The sequence below is a fragment of the Felis catus genome, chromosome B2 (genome assembly GCF_018350175.1).
Source record: "Felis catus isolate Fca126 chromosome B2, F.catus_Fca126_mat1.0, whole genome shotgun sequence".
NCBI lineage: Eukaryota > Metazoa > Chordata > Mammalia > Carnivora > Felidae > Felis > Felis catus.
Window position 1 is genome coordinate 134125785 of NC_058372.1, and position 23411 is coordinate 134149195.

The window sequence follows — 23411 nt, forward strand, 5'->3', positions numbered from 1 at the left end:
TCCTGGCTGGTAGACAGCCACCTTTTTCCCTGGGTCCTCACTGGCCAAGAGAGCGATCATGCTTCTCTTGTCTCCTTATAAGGACATTCATTCCAGCATGAGGGGTCCATCCTCATGGCCCAATCTCCAAATACCATCACGCTGGGGATCAAGCTTCAACATACAAATTTTAGGGGGACACAAACATTCAGCCAACAGCAGCCCATTGTAACTTAAGATGTGTAAAATGTCACTGCCTTTGTGTCAACCTCCCCAGTGGGGACACAGACGCTGTTACAGTTACAGTAGCCATCCAGTTGTGATCAGTGATGGCCCCTACCTGCTGGTGTAAGAACTTGGGCACCTCCAAATACCACCCAAAGATTTGTGGTGGTTCCCCCACAAATGTCTCGCATGTTTTCATCAATGAATTCACTCACGCAGCTGAGGCACCGGTAGTTTTAGTTTAAGCACTTTTAAATGACCCACCACTGGCTCGCTCGAGACCCCAGAGCTGTCCCATTCGGCGGTGCGTCGTGTACCCACAGGTGAACAAGAGTGACACTGCCAAGAAGGCCTCAGTGCGACACGCATGGAACGCCTCCAGGTATAGGGTTTGGGGAAATCGCAACATGGTTCTTCTAGCTTTTCTTTTAGCTCCTGAGGGATCCAGCCAAGATGGGGGTTTCCCAAGAAATCAGACCTAACACACGACAGAATTTGAATTCCAGCAGAAAACAGAGAAGAAGCTATAGCTTCTTATGTCCTCACCCTGTCCCGTAGGCTTTTGTTCCTCAAACACATTTTCCTCTCCACATAATGCGTGGCCCTTCCAAAATAGAAGCAAAACCCAAACCAAAACACTCCAGTCTCCACAGAGCCTCATCTGAGGACCAGTATATAGATTGTCCAACAGCAACTGGGGTTGTGGGAGGGGAGAGCTGACACCCCTCCAAAGTATGTTTCAGTGTTTTCTACCCACAGAGACCCTCTCAGGAAAACATGAACAAAAAGAAACTTCCTCTTACTATTTCAACCTTAGACTATATACCAAGTACTTTTCAGCCCCCTGCCAGGTTAAAAATCACACCAATCCAGACAGTATGCAGTTTATTAAAACTCTGTTCCCACTGGGGTAGCAGAAACAGCTAATATTATTGTTTTAAAGATATTGAAGCCAGGTTTTGGGGGGTGTTGTTTGTTAGTACAAGCTGATAGGACCAAGTAGCTCCCTTTTTATTCTTTAGAACAATTGGGAGGCGTTTGGTTTTTGCTTTTTGTTTCTTTGGCTTTTTATTCTATTGTATGTCAACTGACTCATTTGGAGGGCGTAAATTCACATGTCAGTCTGTGGTCTGACCAATGTGAGTTATCGATAGGAAAAAAAAAAAAAGAGAGAACATTTTCAAATTAAGGTATATTCAGCAGTTATACATTCTTATTTGATTTTTCCTTACTCTTTAAAATTTATTGACCAGCAACCAGACCACATAAGCCAAGGGCCTGTGCCTGAGATAGTCAGGTGGGAAGGTTGGTCAACATCAGTCCCATCATTTCAGTGGAGATAATCTGGGTATAAAAAACAGAAACCCACTTCCAGCAGCTTCAGTAAAGGGGGGTCTCGTGCAAGCACAGTGAAGTACTTCATGAAGTGGAAAATGTACACCTAGGAAATCCATAGCGGTTGGGAACTAAATGCTTGCTCGCTGTCTCTTTTTTCTACCTCCTCTAACCCCAGCTTGATGGTCTCTCACGTCTATTTCCCTATGTGCCGTTGCTCCAACCTCTGGCTTCCCTTGGCAGACTGGCTTTCTCTGTTCACACACGAGTCCTCATGGCCCAAAAAGACTGCTCTAACCCAGTCTTCCAGTTGAAGAAATGTCCATGGAATCAGCATCTCTTTGTCTCTTAAGTCAAATTTTTGTAATTTATAGCTGAGTTCTTCAGGTTGAGTCAGATGTCCCTGATCTGTGTTATAAAAAGAGTTGCCGAACTCTACTCTTCAACAAAGCCTGTAAAAAAGGTGCTTGTAAAATGAGGGATGGTCTTTGCAGGCCCCCTAAACATGTTTACCACGCTTCCTATTTTCATATTTGAACCTCTTAGCAAATCCAGCCCTATTTACCCTGGCAGGTAGTGAGGCAAGAGACAAACCATCCATCTTGGTAAACCTGTACATCATGTTTGGTTTTGCGTAGAGATGCCCCATAGAGATGGGACTAATATACCCAAGGTCCAAGAGTATAATGTTTATTTTTGAAAGAAAAGTAAGTAAGGGAGAGTATTATAGCAGATTTCATCATATCAGTAGAGGCACTTATTTTTAACCAAAAACATATTAATTAAAAGTATGCAAATAATCCCTTTGACTTAGGAATTTCACTTCAAAGATGTGTATTAAGGAAATATTCATAATAGAACACAAAACACCATAAAGGAAAGTGCTCATTATGGATGCATATAACATAACTATCAATAGAATTTTGATGACAAATTTATGTTCTGTGCATGTGGTTGCAATCAGGCAGCCTCTAAAAAAAAATCACCTTTTTGAAGACTTTTTACTAACATGGAAAACGGTTCATAACACACTAGAGGAAAAAGATCAAAATACACAATTACATGTCCAATTCTAAGATAAATGTCTATTGTTTTATAATATAGATCATATTTACAATACATATTCTAATGGCCTTGTTGACTGAATTTTTTCTAATGTTTTTTAATGTTTATTTCTTTTTGAGAAACAGAGACAGAGTGTGAGCGGGGGAGGAGCAGAGAGAAACAGAGACACAGAATCCGAAGCAGGCTCCAGGCTCCAAGCTGTCGGCGCAGAGCCTGACGTGGGGCTGGAACTCTCAAACCGGGAGATCGTGACCTGAGCCGAAGTTGGATGCCTAACTGACTGAGCCACCCAGGCGCCCTGGACTGAATTACTTGAGCAGTTTGCTTCAGTTTTCCACCTCATAACAGTGGATTCAATAAAATGAACACAAAAGGGAAAAACAGAAAGAGAAGAAAATATTAGTAAAATACCATGAAACATGACCAGTGTTTGCTTTTATTTTTCAGCCCGTCTTTTGTTCTTGTGGGAAGGGCACTGTGGAAACCAGCAATTTTCCTGAAACTGCCATCTGACAGGGGTGTTTTTTTCTTCTTCCCCATCACAATCTACAAATGCCCCAACATAATGCTTGTGATCACCAGGGGTTAATTGTGTATTTCAGCTTCCACTAGCACACAGGGAGGCTGATAGGGTTTCTGAAAATGGTTGCTTCTATATATATATATATATATTTTTTCTTTTATGAATGGTTATGTTTATTATGACGATTGAGTGTTGACAATCATGGCAGAGACTAAAAATATAGTTCCTTTTTGAAATAAAATATTCAACATTTTCACTGGCTGAAGATTTATTTGGCAGTAAGTTCTTGGTTAAAATTCCCTGAGGTTTGTTTATATGGCTATTTTGGTTCTTTATTTTAAGTATATCAGCATTTTTCCACAGCTTCAAGCTATTCTCATCTCAGCATGTAGGAAGTTAATAGGTAGCACAGAAGCTTATTATTTTAATTCCAGTGAAAATATAATCAGCTAAAGAAGCAAGAGTGGTAACGCCATCCCTTCTGGCATGCTGAAGTATGCAAATTCAAACTCATCATGGCTCTGGGGACCTCTGGGCCAGGTGACCAAAGGGATGGGCTCGCGACACTCGGCTCCGAGTAATCTACAGGCACTGCCAGTGGATGCGAAATAAGGACGGCTTGGAATTTTGTTTCTCTAATGTGACAAAACTTTATGAGATTTTTTTTTTAAAGAAGCATAAAAGCAATGTAGTTCCATTTAAGGTGGTTGCCCACCTAGATGATATATGTATTTGTCACCATTCTGCAAAACATCCGTGAACTGGTTCTCAGATACAGTTTATTAAATGCACCAGAAAATTAATCTTGTCAGTTTCTAATCACATATGAATGAGATTATAAAGTTCGATTACTCAACGTATTTACCAGACTGGGCTCCAGATGCCTTTTGCGTTTTCTAAATAGCAGATCCCCCCACAAAAGCAAAGTTTGCCACCAATAAATCCTTCAAAACCACATGCCTTGCTCTAAGACAAGAATTCCAATATGAGAATTGCAAAAGGGATTCGAATAATGGCAGAATCACTGAAATGAGTGTATAGATTTACAACCTAACAACTCTGAACTAGGCATTTGGATCTGTGAGACCAAACTTTAATTAAAAAAAAAAAAAAGAAAGAAATAAAGAGAAAGGAAGGAAGGAAAGAAGGAAGAAAGAAAGAAAGAAAGAAAGAAAGAAAGAAAGAAAGAAAGAAATCCTGACTTTTTTTTCATTCACTTAGTAGTGAACGAGTGCCAGCCACTGTTACAAAGGATGCAGCAGACATGGCCGACATAGGTTTGGCCTTAACTCTATGGCAGTCCCAATCTAGTGACAACTAATTTTTAAAAGTGTTTTAATATGCCATTTTAGAATTATGTGAATTTGAACTCTCTCAGCAAGATATATACAGAATAGGATATCTCAAAAGTGAGAAAGTTAGGGGAAATTTTTTGAAGTCTTTTCCTTTGTTTTTTGTTATTGTTGTTGTTGTTTTCTGTATGGGACTTTGAAACGAAGCAAGGAAGTATATTTGGATTCATCTCAATGTAATTTGAGTACCTAGATAGCCTCTGAGAATTTGGAAGTCTCCTTAAGCTGGAATATGCAACCAAAGCTTCCCACCTACCTCACGGTGGTTGCTATGAAATAAAGGACTAAAAACTTTAAATGCTGCTTAATTAAAGCATCTCTGCCATCATCAGTAGCAGTGGCAACATTCTCTAGTAGTTGAGACGCCCCAGGTTTCACCCCTTTAACAAAAGGGTAAAAACAGTTTGGGAAAGTCAGTTAAAGTCAATTCAGCTTCAGTCAACAAATACAATCTAGCCACCAGGAATGGAGCTCAGATATTCTCAAATATTCTCAGATATTCAATGTTCTGGTGAGATTTCTTCAGCTGCAAGGAACTCATCCAAGTTACCTCAAGTATTGGTATCTTCCTGAGAATGTAATAGGGACACATAGTCTCTCAGTTCTCAGCTAGGACCAGCTCTGGAAGCTTTATCCCCCAACTTCTACCAGTCTAGATGTCTAGAGATCTCCTAAGCTTAGTGGTGTCTTGATGTAAGGAAAATAATCTTGCTCAGGAGATGACAGTGGTTTGGCAAATAATATCTAGAAAGACTGGCAGCTTGATATTCCCATTCAGAAGATGAACAGAATCTTAACCAAACAGAATTGCACTGCAGTGGGAGCATCAAAGTTCCTGTCATACTGCAGAGCATCACCGAGATTGGGTGGGGCCCTTGGTCTCTCCAGAAAATTCAAGGGCTACCATTTATAGTGCTTTTCCTACTTTTCAAGTCACCCCCCAAATTGGGGGTGAAGGACATTCAGCTGATTCCCTTAGGTCAAGGCCCCTTCCCTTTCCCATTTCCCAAGTACCACCCTTCTCTCCTTTACATCCTCAAGGACTGGTCCATGTAGGAGAATAACCTCACATTTTTTCCTAAATGATGCTGTCATTACATCAGAGAAATAAAAGTACCTGCTCTCATTAATCACGATCTTGACCTCAACTACTTCTCTTGGGTCCTAATACCTTGACCTTCAAAGATTCTAAGATGCTGTGCGGCAGGTGTCTCTTACTGTGCCTTTGGCCTCCCCGTGCTGGACTCCCCCACTCCCCATCAGCCATCTCCTTGATGAGCAAGCAGCACAAAATTGTTGGTACTGAATCTCAGACTAAAGGAAAAGTCACCAACCCAAGGATTCTTTCTTTGTTAAAAATTATTAACCACTTATTCCCAACTCTCTAAAAATATTAACCAATTATATCCAATTGTCCAAAGGTCCATTCCTAAAATCATCCCATCAATTCAAATTGGTTCCTTTCTACCAGCTTGACAAGCAAAAATGTTCTTCCTCTCATTGGAAGTGCAAGTTCCTTTCAACACATAGGCCTGTGAATATGCCATTAGTATATAAATTCTCCCTTTAAGTTACCATTGTATTAATGAGTAGCAGTAGGCTTAACTGAAATTCAGGGATATAATTGGCACTGTTTATTTTGTTCATTAAATTAATTGAAAACAGGGCAACAGGGTGGCTCAGTTGGTTAAGCACCTGACTCTTGATTTTGGCTCAGGTCATGATCTCATGGTTCGTGAGTTCAAGCCCTGCATTGGGCTCTGCACTGATAACACAGAGCCTGCTTGGGATTCCCTCTCTCCCTCTCTCTCTGCCCCTCACCCACTCACACACACTCTCTCTCTCTTTCTCTCTCTCAAAAAGAAATAAAAATTTAAAAAATTAATTTGAAATAAATGTGTATCAGTAAACTTATGGGGTTAGTGGTTTAAGGTGGGTAAGAATTCAAATGACTTCTTTTCACATAGAAAAGTTTTGTAGACAAAAGAGAACAATTAAATTGACCTGTGTCACTAGCTTTTTCTGTGACCTTATTAATATCCTTAAGACCTTTAGGAATATATTTTAAATAATGTACATTTGTGCTGCCTTTGACATTCCAAGGACCTTGGTGACCAGGAATTTAGATAATAAATGATTGGAATGGAAATTGTCCTCGATTTTGTCCAAATCTAAAGATGAGGATGCATATGTATATATTTTTTTCCCTCTGCCATCCAGGAAAGAGTGCTGTCTGCTACGTCTTGTCTTTTAGCAATTCTATCACACACCCCTTTAAATCTGTGTGTGGTGAATGATGTATTTACTCTTTCAAAGTATCTGGTCACAGTCCGATCAGACTATAGTTAGGCTTTAACATTGGCTCACATCTTTATTCTTTGGACATTATAGAGTGCCTAATATATGCCAGGTATTGTATTTGGCTTTGAAAATATAAAGACGAAAAAAAAGAAAGAAAATATAAAGACGGGGAGACAGATGGAGAAAGATCTGGGAAGAAAGATGGATAAATTACTAACTACATCACAATATGACGAACACATTAATGAAAACATGGACAGAGTGGTTTGGAGGCAGAGAAGAGATCGTGAGTAATACCTGAAAACTGAGAATTAACCAATATTTTATTTGCTTCATTCGGGCGAGACTGGCATGGCATGTGGATGAATCGTGTACATACACACACATACGTACACATACCCATTAGAGCACAATTTTCAATTTTTGCATGAAGCTGCATGATGTACTTATTTCACAGCTGAGGGAATCAAGACACGTACTTCACTGGAGTCTTAGTTGGTTTCAGGGCCACTGAGGCTGACCCTGGCATTGTCTGGCACTTTGATTCATGTTCTCTGCCTTGTTTGCTAGAGAATATTTTTCAACAGTGGACGTTCATGATTTCCAAGCACTCAGAAAAATGCTGTTTGACCACTGTAGAAATTCTTCTTGATTGTTTTGGATTAAGAATTGCTACTCTGCTGAAATTAAGCCAAAGCAGCATTCAGGAAGCAAGGTGTTTTGTTTGAACAGAACACAGATCAAAGCTGGAAATGGGGGCTGCTTCAGTTCCCTGTCCTGAAGCCTTGTCAAGCCTGTGAATTCCGCTGTAAAATCCTTGCTTCCAGACCTTGGGAACATGGCTTCACAGGTCTGCCTCTTCTAAACTCACACTTGCCATTTGCTTTGATTCTGTGGCTTCTAGGCCTGTTTCAAGAATTCAATTCAAAATTGTAATTTCATGGACTATTATGCAATTCTTTCTAATGGAAGGCCACTAAGACTGTCAAATTTCATTGGTTACCAAGTCATGTAGCTGACTGACCGATGATTACAATTTGAATGGTCCATAAAAGTAAAAATAAATGGAATAATTCCAAAGTAAATGTAAGCCCCTACACAGCCCTTGATAGGGATTTTCCTCTTGAGACATGTGTACAAAGAACTGAATGATGACTGCGGAAGGAGAATCACTATTACCTCTGTGATGTGTTTCTCAGACAAACGTACACCCCCAGAGATGACTGTGGTCAGTCAGGCCTCGAGGCTGTGTTAGCTCACTGTGGGACAGCAGTTGACAGCTAATTTTAACTTCTTCTTAGCTTAAGTAAACTCCCTATAAAAATAAAACAGGAAAACGATGTTGAATTTCTGAAGCACTCATGTAAAAAAGTGTTATAAGAGCAAAGAAAATCGCATTTTTATTTCATTGAAATACAATAATATTCTTACGACGGACTGGATGTTTGTGTCCTCCCCCCTCACCCAAATTCATATGCTGAAGCCCTAATGTGATGGTATTTGGAGCTGGGGCCTTGGGAGGTAAGTAGGTCATGAAGGTGGAGCCTCCATGATGGGATGAGTGCCTTCATAAGAAAAGGAAATGCGCTGGCCCAGGCTCTCTTGCCACCATGCGAGGATACAAGAACGTGGTCATCTACAAACCAGGAAGGAGGCCCTCACCAGGCATCAGATTTACTGGTGCCTCGATCTTAGACTTCCCAGTCTCCAGAACTGTTAGAAATAACTGTTTGGTGTTTAAGCCACCCAGTCTATGGTGATTTGTTATAGCAGCCCAAACTGACCGAAACACCACTAACCATCTAATATTTCTAAACAGAAACAATTAAAGTGATACATGAAGTCAGAGATTCCCAAAGTGTTGATTCCAAGCTTTGCTTTGGCTTTATAACATCTTTACATTTCTCTTCTCTTTTCTATTATATATTTATATATTATTTTTATATAGTACATTTTTAATGAAAAAAGTGATATATACTCATAGTAAGAAACTGAAACAGTACAGACTATCAATTTTTGCAATAATGCTACAATTAAAGCCTTATCCATTGGGTAGATACCTAGAAATGGAAAGGATGAATCAAAATGTATGAACATTCGCGGGGCGCCTGGGTGGCGCAGTCGGTTAAGTGTCCGACTTCAGCCAGGTCACGATCTCGCGCTCCGTGAGTTCGAGCCCCGCGTCAGGCTCTGGGCTGATGGCTCGGAGCCTGGAGCCTGTTTCCGATTCTGTGTCTCCCTCTCTCTCTGCCCCTCCCCCGTTCATGCTCTGTCTCTCTCTGTCCCAAAAATAAATAAAAAACGTTGAAAAAAAAATACAGTATTAAAAATGTATGAACATTCAAAACTTTGGTAGATATTGCCAAGGTGTCTCCAAAGTTTATGCCTACACCGATACTATTTGTCTCCATGCACCTTCTCCACGCTGGGTATTACCAAACACTTACGTTTTACATATTTTAGAGGTTAAGAAATGGTATTCTATTGTGCTTTCAACTTTCCCATATTTAATTATTAGGAAATTGAATAATGTTTTACTTTTATTAAAGTCAATAAGCCCTTATTTTAGAGAGAATTGTATAATACCTCGAAAGAATAGATACTGCTCTGAGATAATCTATGAAATTAAGGCAATTTAACTTAGAATATAGATGGGAGGTAAAACTTTTAAACAAGTAGAAAGAAATTTGATACGGTTGTGAAAAGTGGAAAAGGAGAAAAAAAATAAGAAGCCGTGGTAAATTGAAAACATGAAATCAGATGGCAGCAATATATCATATACTCTCATATAATAGTATTATCTATCATGTTAGATAATATATGATTATTTTTAAATATAAATGAATTAAAACAGAGATCTAAAGACAGAAATTATTATAATTAATTATTAATATTATTTCCAAGAGACATATTTTTTTAAAGAAACCAGAAAGGTTGAAAAGCCTAGATAAGGATGCCCCAGTCAAATATGAACGAAAAAATATGCAATAACAGTTTTACCGTTTGCATGTAACACATTATATTTAATCTAAAACCAATATTACAGAAGATGCTTAAGGTAAAAGATTGTAAAGTGGATTATTCAGACATGGTGTGGGCACATTACAGGGTGAATATTAAAGTTGAAGGGTTGCCTCGTGCCATTAAAGACCTAAGTGTGAAAATAAAGACATACAATTAATAGAAAAAAAAAGTTGGAGAATTTCTTCAAAAAGCCCCAAGAAGCATAAACCATAAAAGTGAAAACGAATGCATTTGATGACATCAAATGCAGAGACTTCAGGTTAACTAATAAAGGCTAATAATCAATCACTAAGCAAAAATTTTCAAGGGTATTCATTCACCTGATCTTACTACCTCTCTTATGAGGCAGGGGCTACTGTTCATCTGACAGACGAGGAATCAGGCACAGATCAGTTAAGTGACTTGTCCTAGGTCACATCCAGAGTGTAGGAGAGATGAACCCGACCTTGAGAGCCCTGGTGCTCACCCACTCCACTGTATGGCCTCTGGAAGACAACACAGACCAATGAAGCATGGGGGATAGGCCGGGAGAAAGTATTTTAAATAACTGTAACTTAAACAATCGAACATACAAGAAATCCCTGCAAAGGGCGGGGGGAACAAGGAAAACCTATAGAAAGGTAGGCAGAAGATACAAATACACAATTCACAGCAGAGAAAACAGAAAGAGCTAATTAGCATGTGAACAAATGCTCAGTCTACCTGGTAATTTAAAAATGCTAATTTTTGAAGAGCTAGGTTTCACTGGCCTTACACCAGGACCTCCCACACTCATCTGCTGAAGAAGACTTTGCACAAGAGGAGCACACGGTGGCCATTGTGTCTACCTCTTCTAGCCCCAAGCACCAGGCGCTGCTGAATCTCCAGCCCCACTTTGGACTTGGTTATCTCCTACCATAATAGCTGGATGTGATTTGTTTTGCTCTGATGTCCCAAAGTTATATACTTACATCCTTCCTAGGTCACTAACTGGATGTTGCCTTCTCCTATAGTTCTCTTGTAAATTTGTCCTACAGCTTCCTCTCCAAGGGCAGGAACTCTTAGTCATCTAGCATTTTCTGTAAGACCAGCATAATATTTTGCACATAACAGGAGTCCAATAACTATTTATTGAATCGAATTGAGTGGAAGTGTGGTACGTTAAGCTCCCAGCTAGTAGTCAGGAAACCATACGAGCTTTGAAAATGAAGAAAAACAAAAGGGGAAAAATGACAAAGTTGAACGACATCAGCAGTTTCCAAAATGTGCACCCCAGAACACAAATCCCATAAAATCCTACTTGAAGAAAGGGTCCTGGGTCAAGTAATTCTGGAGACTGCCATATAATATCCCCCCCAACACACCGAACCCCTTTGGGAACCATAAACACTGGTGTGCTGGATCCGGTTTGTTCTAGCTTTCAAACGTCAATTGCTACATTTTTAGGAATTTTGTGAGTGAATTGTTAAACACGATCATTATTAAAAATTAAATTGTTTAACTTACAGTTAACTAAATTATATTAAAAACAAGGTAATAATTACTCAAAACAATACTTCCCAATTCTTTCACTACATTTTGCTTTGATGTTTGCTCTTGAGGTTATTTACATCTGCTGTCTAGATTGTGGCCAGTACGGATGACCAAGTTTACCATCACTGATGTTGTGTTGGAAGGTTGAAATTGACCGTGAGGGGAATATTTACAGCACAGAAATCAGCAGATGCCACAAAGCAGGGCTTTTCCTCTGGAGAACTGGTTGTTGAACGTTTAATATGTCATCACCTGGTTACAACCATCTGGTCTATTAAAATCCCTGATAGCCCTACGGTAAATACACCTGCTTCACTGTTTAAATCACTGTTCTGAACTTTAATTGATCAAAAGCTTATTTTAATGCATAACCTGTATTAACATCTTGAGACACATCCTTTGGGACAAAATGGACTAGATGATCACTAAGGCCTTTTTCTAGTTCTTACAGCATGTGTAAATGCACGTACACACTTACCACCCGCTTCTCGGCTTTTCAGTGTATCGGGGAATGTGGATAAGGTTAACAGATCTCACCTGTAAAAAAAAAAAGTCGAAATAATTTAAAAGGATTCCTACTTCCTAGAAAATATTAACTGATTTGTTTATGATTTCTCAGTTTCAGGCAATTTGGTTAAGTGCAGAATACCGTATAGAAAGATTCTATTTTCACTCCGTCTGCAAGTGGGGCACTCAATACCTCTAAATCTTATTTCATTCATTTGTAAGGGCACTTTATAGGATTTTTGAGAAGGCAGACCTAGATTACATATGAGGAGTTACACGGAAAGCTGGGCAGTTAGTATATACGAAGGGAAATACGATTCCGGGGTTTCTCTCTGAAAATGGTGTGATAAATACGGTTCACGAACTGTCTTTAGCGGAGTTTGCCAAATCTCAGAAGCCTTCTCCCAGATGCCCACGGCAAAGTGGATAAAGCCTTGGCTCAAACTCCAAAGCAACCTAACCTTGCTCCAAGCAAGAGCTCAAATGTTATTGTTCAGATGCCTCCTGGCTTCACGGCCAAGCTCACAGGAAACTGTTTTCAAAAGATCTAATTGAAGCCAATTGTATCTGGACTGATCGTCAGTGTGAGTGAGGCTGGGTGGTCCCAGCGCAGATGGAATTCTTGGTAGGGGGTTTTCAAGAAGTGCCCCCTTACAATTGGGAGCAGTTACAGTTCAGAGAAGCCGCCCGCAATTTGGCCTAAGCCCAGAGAAAGGTGATTTTATCTCTCCGGTCAGCCTAATGTGGCACAGATCCGCTTTGGAATAATATTTTCATAAACATGGACATTTTCATTGTGGTTGAGGGTCTAAAAATGTTAACCTGCCTCCTTAGGAGGTCACTCTCAAAGGTGAGAACGAGGAGAGGGGAGGGCAGAAGGAAGAAAACTGTCTCTTGTTCTCTCTGTCTCTTTGATCCCCAAGCACGTAAAAGGAGGGCAGTGTGCCCAGCACACGCTTCCTGCTCTGGCTGGCCCCCGCCCAAGATTCGGGGTCTTGGTCAGTGCAGCCCTTCTTCTGCTTTTGCCTCCAGTGGGGACACTCGGGATGTTTAACCACCAGAGCAACAAGGCTCCAACTGACCAGAGCGGATGCCAGTCGCGACGCCCTGGAGGCCCGAGCCCGGTAACCCGGAGAGACGGGGCGTGGGGGGGAAGGAGTCTCAGGGAAACGGCTAATTACCAACCCAAGCGGACACGCTGCATATTTTAACAACTGCTGTGGGCATGCTGGAGCCTACTGGCTGAACGTCGGCCCGGCTTGCCTCGATTCCTCCTCGGAGGGAAGATTGAGCGAATGACATATTTTCCAGAACTTTCCACATTCCGCCTTTTCTTAAATACTTCTGGTATGAGGAACCAGGGGGTCACTCATGAAGAGTAATGAGGCAGTGACCAGCTATGTCTTGATGAGGACAAAAAAAAAGGGTGTTCGCCTACCCCTTACTGATGTACCATTGTATTTAGGGTTTTTCACTTCAGGATTCTTATTTTAGCCTCAGAAGAGCCTTGCAGGATAAGGATTATCACCCTTATGTTATAGATGAACCCTTATATCATAGCTGGTCAAGTTACTAACCCAAAAGGACCCAACTAAAAATTGGTAGGGTCAAATTCGTACGTGGGTCTGTCCGGCCCCCCAAAGGGGCTCGCTTTGCTACACAAGGTGGCAAAGTGGTTGAGAGCACAGACTCTGGAGCCACATTGGCTGGATTGGAACCCCATCTCTGGTGCCCAGCTAGTCACGTGACCTTGGGTAAGTCACTCGGCATCTATGTGCCTCCGTCTCTTTATCTTTAAAATAGAGGGGCGCCTGGGTGGCGCAGTCGGTTAAGCGTCCTACTTCAGCCAGGTCACGATCTCTCGGTCTGTGAGTTCCAGCCCCGCGTCAGGCTCTGGGCTGATGGCTCAGAGCCTGGAGCCTGTTTCCGATTCTGTGTCTCCCTCTCTCTCTGCCCCTCCCCCGTTCATGCTCTGTCTCTCTCTGCCCCAAAAATAAATAAACGTTGAAAAAATAAATAAAATAAATAAAATAAAATAGAAATAAGGCATTTTCGGGATACCTGGGTGGCTCAGTTGATGAGTCGGTTAAGCATCTGACTCTTGACTTCTGCTCAGTTCATGATCTCCAGCTTCGTGAGTTCAACGCCCGCATTGGGCTCCGTGCTGACAGTGTGGGGCCTGCTTGGGAATCTTTCTTCCTCTTTCTCTGTCTCTGTCTCTCTCTCTCTCTCTCTAAATACAAAGAAATAAACTTTTTAAAAAATTATTTAAAAAAATAAAATAAAGAAATAAAGCATTTTCCTCAGTTTTGTTGGAGGATTAAAATGATTGATTCGCAGCCTCCGCAGCTGTCCTGACACAGAGTAACCACCCCATAAATGTTAGGCTTTTTCTTTCTTCCTTTTTTTTTTTTTTTTTTAATGTTTATTTGTTTTTGAGAGAGAAAGAGTGAGTATGTGGGCAAGAGGGGGGGCAGAGAAAGAGGGAGAGAGAGAATCCCCAGCAGGCCCCACGTTGTCAGCACAGAGCCTGAGGCAGGGCTTGAACTCACAAACTGTGAGTTCATGCCTTGAACTCAAGATCACGACTTGAGTTGAAACCAAGGGTCAGACGCTTAACCGACTGAGCCACCCAGACGCCCCTAGGCTTTTCTTGTCCTCGCATCTCTCAAGATTGCCACCCACGTCCAGCCCATTCATGGCCAAGATCTATCTAGGTCGGTGGACCTGAAATTTACTTTTAATTTCACCTCATTTCTTCTCACTGACCAAACACTCGGTAACTAACAAAATCAGCACTTCGGGCTTTACTTCAGCCTTAAATATTCAGAGATTCTATTAGATGATTTTGGAGATAATATTAGGCACTCTTGCTACCTGTTCTTTGTTACACTTTCATTTTTGCTTTAATTTCACATAACTGACCTACTGATCCCCAGCGGAAGTCTCTAACGCTGAGAGCAAAGAGAACAGGTCGCAGGGGTGAGGTAAGCGTGTGGGGACGTAGGGAGCAGACTGGCTCAGCTAAGGCACTGGCCTCTGAGATATTTTCAGAACTGAACGCTGTCATGGGTTTTACCATCTAGGTATGGTGAGACCAACAGATCAGGAGACGATCGCCACTGAAAAGATAGTGTGTTCCTCAGAGTCCCACAGAGGAGAAGGCATGCCACACCACGAGGGCCGCACGTGAGGGCAGGAGGGCAGGAGGGTTGGCCAAGAGGAAGAGGGAGAAGGAGGCCAGTTGTGGGCCAGAGCCTTTAGCGTAGTTTGTGCAGGAGAGGCCGAGCAAGGCAGGGGGAGCTATTTAGGACTGGCTAGTTTGAGTAACTTTGGGGGGCTCTGAAGAGTAGGGGCTGCCCACGGCTGTCTGGTAGCTGGCTGTGGGGTGCAGAGTGGCCCAGAGCATGAAAGCTCAGGAAAGGAGGTGTCAGGGCGCGGACCCTGGATTGGTTGTGTCGTATTTGACAAGCGCCCTTGGAAGCGAGTTGTTTACTATCTCTAGGAACTGGCCTGCTCTGGAAGAGTCCCTCCCTCCAGGGTCACAAGGCCCCAAAGGTCAACGGGTCAGTAGATAGACAATCAAAGACGTGGTTAATATGCTGAAGCACCTGTGGTAGAGCGAGGGAAGAATCCAGAAAGGAGAGATGAGCCTTTCTGTAGAAGCCCCTGGGCAGGTGCTGTCAGCCTGACTCGCGTTTTCCTCCCCTCCCTCATCACCCCCATCTCCAATGGTGGCCTCTGTGAACACAGGCTTTCTGCTTACCCAGCCTCTTCTTCTCCGTGGTCTGTGCCTCGCAAACACCTGGTGGTGGGGGCTCCGGTCTTTGGCTGGGCCCTGGAAAACCTCACTTCTCAATCTCTGCTTGGCAGAAAGCAGCAACTCTGTCACACTTAAATGCTCTCAATTAGCATATACAAACAGGCCTTTCACAGAATACCCGCCGGCAACTGAGACACGCCTAGATTCACAATGGGACATATTCATCAGTCAAACATGAACTTCTGGGTAGGGGCTTACATTTCAATGGGCTTTGTCAGGCCGTGATCTGCGCCTCCTAAAAGGCAAGGGGGGGGGGGGGGGCAGGGCTCTGAAGTTGACCAGGCTCAGCTTTCCGGCAAACAGCCCAAATGCTATCCGGGTGTACCCGGCGCCCACCGAGTCCTCTCTGTGCTGTACCAGCGTGGGTAGAAGCACCAAGAGACAACAGGGCAGCATCCGAGGTGCCATTTTGTATTTCCCACTTGGCATCTGTGATGTGAATCGCTCGCAAAGTTAATTGGGAGAAGGGCAGTAAGTTAGGGTCTGGATGCAAGCAGTTTCCATGGCTTCTGGGGCCTTTATGAGGTCTGTTTGCTAGAAGCCAGCTTCACACGGATGAGTAAAAGACAGCTGACTCTTTCTAAACTGACACAAAGCGCTAGATCTAAAACATCAGGTTTCCTACCTGATGGCAACAGTCATATAATAGGTCAACTTATAAGATATCAGAAAGCCTATTGTACATAAGTTCGGCTTAAACTCACCTTTCATGAATAGTTGAGATAAAAGGCTTATGTAGTCCCCTATTTGGGTTCTCAGTAATTGCTAACCGCCCTATCTCACTTCTGTGACCTTGCCTGCTTACTAAATAGATAACTTAGGATGCAAAACGCTCCCCCACCCCCTCTACCAAGGTCTGGCCTAGGCAAGACCAACAGGTAAAAAGTCACATACTCACTGCCCTACCGCGTCTCATGTATCTAACTATGATTGGTCATTTTAAACCCTCTTAGGACAAAGACCTTCAAAATTTATAGGTTCCCGCCAAAACTAACGTCTGTGTGTCACAATATAATTGGCTACCATGAAATGCCGCTGATTGTAATTGGTTAACCAAATAATGATGTATTCTGACTTGCTAAAATCCATATAAGCCCACCGCTGCCTTTGTTCGGGGCCACTCTCTGCACTTTTCTCCTTAATGTCAGGAGGTCAGGTTTGGCCCGGCTGTGAATAAAATCTTGCCTCGCTTCTATTCGGCGTCTGGTGGTTTTTTTCGATATTACCCTGTTTCCATTCACAAGTTCTATCTTGGGGTTGAAGAGATTTCTGGGAGGTACCTCAGCTTCTAGTAAATTAAAGCGCACCGAAGTGAGGTAAACATGAGTCGAATTACATAATTGTTTTCTCATTGAGAAGCCTTCCCATGTGAGATATTTCAAAGCACTGTGGTTAAGGCAACATTTCTTTCTATGATTAAAAAAAAAAAACCTAAAAGACCTGACACAAAAGGACTTATCAGAGAAATTGTACAAGAATTGGCCTTTACCATTCTGAGGTTTCATACAGTTTATATCTCAGTATCATTGTATACAATATTTTATTTGAAGTTTTACAATAAAACACGCCTTTAAATACCCTGCAGTCCGTAAGTCTGGATTATCAGCAGTTATTACAAAACCCGGACTTTGTAGAATGGATGTTTTTCCTTCTGCTTCCCTCGGAGTATTTGTAAAACATGAAGACCAAATGCCCAAGCTTTCCCCAACACCTCTATTACAAATCCTGTTTCTCCTGAGCACACCTTTCCATCTCCCCTCCATGCCCTCTTCCCACTTCATTCTGCCCACCCAGAAAGACCCCTGTTCTTTCATCTGTGAAACTCCTGCCCATTCCCCCCGTCTAGCCCTGCTTCATCTCTGGCCGTCACAACCTAAAGTCATGGCCCCTTCCTTTGGCAGCTCAGAACAATAACAGTGGATAGAATGGCTTTGACGATTATACCAGCATTATTATAAAATAGAGTTGACACTTGAACAACAGTTGAAGATCCCTGTATAACTTTTTTTTTAAGTTTATTTATTTATTTTGAGAGAGGGAGAGCGAGCGAGCTAGTAAATGTGTCGCGGTGGGGGGGAGGAGCAGAGAGAGAGAGGGAGAGAGAGAATCCCAAGCAGGCTCCCTGTTGTTAGCGCAGAGCCTGACGCGGGGCTCCACCTCACGAACGGTGCGATCATGACCCGAGCCAAAATCAAGAGTCGGATGCTTAACCAACTGAGCCACCCAGGCGCCCCATCCTGCATAACATTTGACTTCCCCAAAACGGAACTACTGACAGCTGACTGTTAACTGGAAGTCTTACTGATAACGCGAACAGGCAATCAACACATATTTTGTATGTTGCATGTGTTATGTACTGTATTCTTGCAATAAATAAGCTATAGGGGAAAAAATGTTATTAACAAAATCTTAAGAAAGAGAAAATACGGTTTCAGTACTATCCTGTATTCAACAAAATAAACGTGCATAAGTTTTCTTCATCAAAAAAATCTGCATGTAAGTGGCCCCATACAGTTCCAAACCATGTTGTTCAAGAACTGTAGTTCTTCCATTGCTCTCTTTTAAATTTTTTTAATGTTTATTTATTTTTGAGAGAGAGAGACACACACACAGAGTGCGAGCAGAGGAGGGGCAGAGAGAGAGAGAGACACAGAATCTGAAACAGGCTCCAGGCTCTGAGCTGTCAGCACAGAGCCCGACTCGGGGCTCAAACTCATGAACCGTGAGATCATGACCTGAGCCAAAGTCAGCACTTAATTGACTGAGCTACCCAGGCACCCCCATTGCTCTCTTCACTTAACCCCTTGAATGCTGTCTAATCTTTCCCTGCGTGATGGCTTCTCTCCCCAACTGGACTGGAAGTTCCGAGCAGGCCAACGCTATCGCTTCTGGCTTTTCTATCCCAGGGACAGCCAGACAGAGCAGCCTGAGGAGGGAATTAAACTGTTGCCAGGTCTTGTTGGCGCCATTTAACCCTTTACTGCCTGTGTTCTGTGAGTCTGTATTGAGTGTTGTTAAATGCCGTGTGCTTTCCTTCTTTCTGGAAATCTGAGACCCTCAGTTCTGCCTGTTTCGGAACCTGGACTCATGTAAACTGTACTGTGACCAACGCTCTTCCAAATGGGAAGACTAGAGGGTGGGAGGAAACAAGTTCTTTCCCGTCAATGCCTTTCAAGGATTTATAGACCTCTGTACATTTCACCTTTGTCAATGTTACTCCTCAGATACGTCTAGCTTGCATTTCCATCTCCTGTTGCAATCAGGTTTTCTTGTGCAGCGAGAGGAGCCAGAACATTCCACAGCTGTGATTACACGAAGGCCAGCAAGATGCTAGCTACTGAGCTGGTGAGGCCGAATTTGCCCCTATTCATTTTGTCTCCAGAAATATCAGAGGCTTCTGCTAACTGTGCTTGTTTAAACATACGAGGGAGACCCAATCTATGAAATGGTGAGAAAGATTTTTCTTTTATTGCCAGACTTGAAACCAGACCTGAGAGGTACTTAAAATTTCAGTCACGGGGGCAAATGGGGTTTCTTTACACTTGAAGAGGGGCTCTTACATCTCTAAGTTGGAACAGGTTCAACCACAGAGGTCAGTGAGCCGCGTGTTGGCTGTCTCTCCTCATCATGAAACAGAGCATGTGCTTCAGCAGCTTAAAAAACAAAGCAAAACAAACAAGCATTAATCCACAGATCTGGCCTTCACACTTGGGCACCAAGCCGCCGTGAGTGGGTCTCTTAGTGCTCTCGTCCTCCACGGACACACCAGCCCTGCCATGGCGGGGGCACAAGCCTCCCACCAGCACAGAGGTGCCATCTAAGATTGTCAGAGTCGCCTGTAAGGATGCCGAGAGCCCCTCTGAATTCTGCCCGGTCCCTAACCCAGTGGGAACCCCAGCCCAAAAGAATCAAGGCAGCTTCTTTGCTGTGTTTTGAGAGGACTTGGGGTGTGTCAGCCGCCTGTGGTAAGCTTCAAATGCAACCATTACAGAGGGGAGGCTTTGAGTTAGACAACGATGTCCTATTAAAAAGCAATACACACACACACACACACACACACACACCCCTGAGACCAGGGGAGATTAACATACCTACCTCACATCCCAGGCCTGGCCCTCCCAAGGCCTCCCCTGGAGCCTGTCACAGAGGGCCTGAGTCACTCAGAATCTCTCCATAAGGCATGTGACTGAGTCACCTTAAGCTGCTATAACAAAATGCCATTGACTGGATGGCTTAAACGACAGACATTCATTTCTCACAGCTCTGGAGGCTAAACGTCTAAAAGCAAGGTGTTGGCAGTTTCAGTCCCTGGTGAGGGCCTCTGCCTGCCTGTAACCTTCTCACTGTGTCCTCATACAGCAGCAAGAGAGAGAGATGGGGGACAGAGATGGAGAGAGAAATAGAGAGAGACAGTGCACTGGTATCTCTTTCTCCCCTTATAAGGGCACTAATCCCCTGATGAGGGCTCCACGCTCATGACCTCATCTTAAACTAATTACTTCCCAAAGGCCCCGTGTCCTAATCCCGTCACCTTTAGGGGTAGGGTTTCAATATATGAATTTGGGAGAGACACAAACATACGGTCCAAGAAACCTGACAAGAACGTGTCAGTTACAGCTGAAGAGGTCATGGGGCAGAATCAGGACTGGAAAAGCCAATGCAAAAACATACTGCAGTTGTGGTAGGAGAGCAAAATTGGTGAAAAGAAATGGGAAGTCACTTGTGCTGGGAGGCTGGAGAAAGCAACAGTCAGATTTGAGCTGAGATGTGTTAATGGCAACACAGAAATGGGTTTCCACACCTCTGGCTGCGGAGGTCCCCAGAGCTTATCAGTATTAAGAAACCTCCTTCCAGCACCAGCACCCACCCTATCAAGCTCTTGCTCCAGGATGTTAGTGAGCTAGTTTTTTTTTTTTTAACTTTTTTTTAACATTTATTCATTTTTTTGAGAGACGGAGACAGTGCAAGCAGGGGAGGGGCAGAGAGACAGGGAGACACAGAATCCGAAGCAGGCTCCGGGCTGTCAGCACAGAGCCCGACGAGAGGCTCAAACTCACAAACTGTGAGGTCATGACCTGAGCCCAAGTTGGACACTTAACTGACTGAGCCACCCAGGTGCACCATTGACCTATTTTTAATGTATATTCCTACCATAAGCTGCCCCTTTACCCGAATTCCTCTAAGTCAAGGGGGACAGGAATTCAGCTCCTCTGGGCTGAATTGTGTTCCCCCCAAAAAGATATGTTAAGTCCTAACCCTGGAAACCTATGAAAGTGACCTCATTTGGAAATAGGTCTTTGCAGATGTAATTAAGACATAAGTTTCGGGGCGCCTGGGTGGCGCAGTCGGTTAAGCGTCTGACTTCAGCCAGGTCACAATCTCGCGGTCTGTGAGTTCGAGCCCCAAGTCGGGCTCTGGGCTGACGGCTCGGAGCCTGGAGCCTGTTTCCGATTCTGTGTCTCTCTCTCTCTCTGCCCCTCCCCCGTTCATGCTCTGTCTCTCTCTGTCCCAAAAATAAATAAAAAACGTTGAAAAAAAAAAAAAAGACATAAGTTTGGATAAGGTCATACTGGAGCAGGGTGGGCCTTTAATTCAATGTGCCCGGTGTCGTTACCAGAAGAAGAGAAGGGACGCAGACACTGGGGTCTCACAGCATTGCTGGCAAACCCCAGAGGCTACGGGAAAGCAATGGGACAGACCCTCCTCTCCCCTGGATCTTCAGAGAGTGCATGGCCCTGCAGACACCTTGATGTCAGACTTCTGGCCCCAAAGAATACATTTCCATTGTTTTAAGCCACTGAATTTTGGTACTTTGTTACAGCGACCCTGGGAAACAAACCGATATTCTTAGAGAGGGACCTCAGAAAAGCCCCAGAATCCCGGGGTCGGCCCGAAAACAGCAGGTGTGAACAGGCGGATGTAGGGGTCTTGTAAAGACGCTATCTCTCTGCCTACCTGAAGTGAAGGATACAGAGCAGGCTCCTTTTGATAACTGCCGCTGCTCATCCCGCCAGCCCTCAGCAAATGCCAGGATGTCCAATGGATGAATGCTGGCTACAAGCAAAGAAGGAGGAGGAGAGCAAAGAGGAAGAGGGAAGGGGTGGAGGGAGGGGGGAGGGGAAAGAGGAGGAGGGAGGCAAGGGAAGAGGAGGAATGGGGACAGCGGGGGAAGAGGACCTTTGCCATGTAAGGCAGCACGGTCACAGGTGCCTGGGATTCGAACTTGGATCTCTTTGGGGGACCATTGTTCAGCCTGCCCCTGGGACTTTCAGTAAGTGCCTATTTACACAGATACACAAACCAGTCTTTCTCTACTACAACTTGAAAGGAATTGCCTTTAAATTGAAGAGATCAAAATATAGAACTTACTTTCCACCTTTATGCCTCTCGTTTCTCCCTTCCACCACCTGCATAATGCCCTCCATGAGGAAACAATCTGATAGCCTCAGTGATAAAACAACCTCAGTCACTGACTTGCACAAACATTTCCTGAGCCAGCGTCATGGCTGAGCAAGCCTACTTCGCTTCATTTTTCGCACAGGAGCCTGCCGAGCGCTGTAATCAGCACTCAGCATTGCCTTAAATTGGCAGTTTGCGCTATAACGTTGGGTCCCGAAACAATGGGGTCGATTCAGAGGAGAAAAAAACTCGGTCAGATTGGTTGTTTGACTTTCACGTAGGCAAAACAACCGTTTGATTGATGGACTCTTTCATTTTTCATAGTTATTTTAGCACTTTATAACCACAAGCTAAGTGTGCCATTTATATAACCGAATAGCAGTCTATTTACAGGGTTATCAAATGTCTGAATTCATCTATGAAACCAACATGAACCACTCCCAGAACTTACATTTGCCTACGGCGCACCCCGCCCTCACCAACCCTGCCCTCCACCTCTTGTTATTCCCATTTAGCTCAGGCCAGAGCTCTCTGTCTAATCGGGTCATGAATTTTTTAAATTTTTTTAACTCAACAAATATTTCCTGCCTGCTCATTATGTGCCAGGCACTGAGCTGGATCCAAAGGCAAAAAAAAAAATGGAGCAGGGCGCATAATGAGGCAGATTGAACGTTGTTTAGCAGGGGACTCTAACAACGGTGTCTTACCAGTCTGGGCAAACTTGATAGTTTGGAAAGGATTCCGAGAGGTTTTGCAGAAGTCAGGGGAGAGTCATTTGAGTGGCCCATTCCTCATGTTCTTGGGCCAGTGTCAGGTGGGTAAAGCACCGTTCATCTGGAGGAAAGCAGTATTAAGAGCTTACCGTGATTAGATCAAGCTGTACCTCACAGTCCGCAAATGGGTAAGTTTACAGAAGTGTCCCAGCTGCCTGTTCCACACATCTGCAAGGGAGGAAGTGAGCCATGCAACCCCTGGAAGTCCGCACCCATGAATTAGCTTTTGCCGTAGCATTTTCAAGCCTGGAAAAGGTACCGCTCCAAGATAAGGGAAGGAAACTGGGGCCACACAGCCTGAGGAGAAAGACCAAAGAACCAACCAGAACTAAGATTCTACGTGAAAAGATATGAAGAGATATCAAGAGACAAAAATTCAGACAGGACTTTCAGTACGCCGTCTTAACAAGGCCCTGGTGGTTTGGGCCCAACTCAGAATCAGAGGAATCCACTCAACGAGGTGATATTCAAAAGAGACAGCCAACTTACTATGTTAGCACCATACGCATAAACAAATATATATGACAATTCGATTTTCCATTATCCTTTCTCCTTTTGCTTTTTTAAAAAAATATTGGTTGACCTTTGAAACA

At 43.4% G+C, this 23411-nt stretch overlaps 1 long non-coding RNA gene across 1 annotated transcript; it reads right to left on the minus strand.

The window, feature by feature from the left end:
- Nucleotides 1–7085: 7085 nt before the first annotated feature.
- On the minus strand, nt 7086–13945 carry LOC109499958. Its single transcript, XR_002157561.3, has 5 exons — nt 13885–13945; nt 11795–11853; nt 10755–10980; nt 10125–10289; nt 7086–8095 (listed from the first exon to the last, which is right to left on the minus strand). It is a non-coding gene; the product is annotated as an uncharacterized LOC109499958 (long non-coding RNA).
- Nucleotides 13946–23411: the final 9466 nt, after the last annotated feature.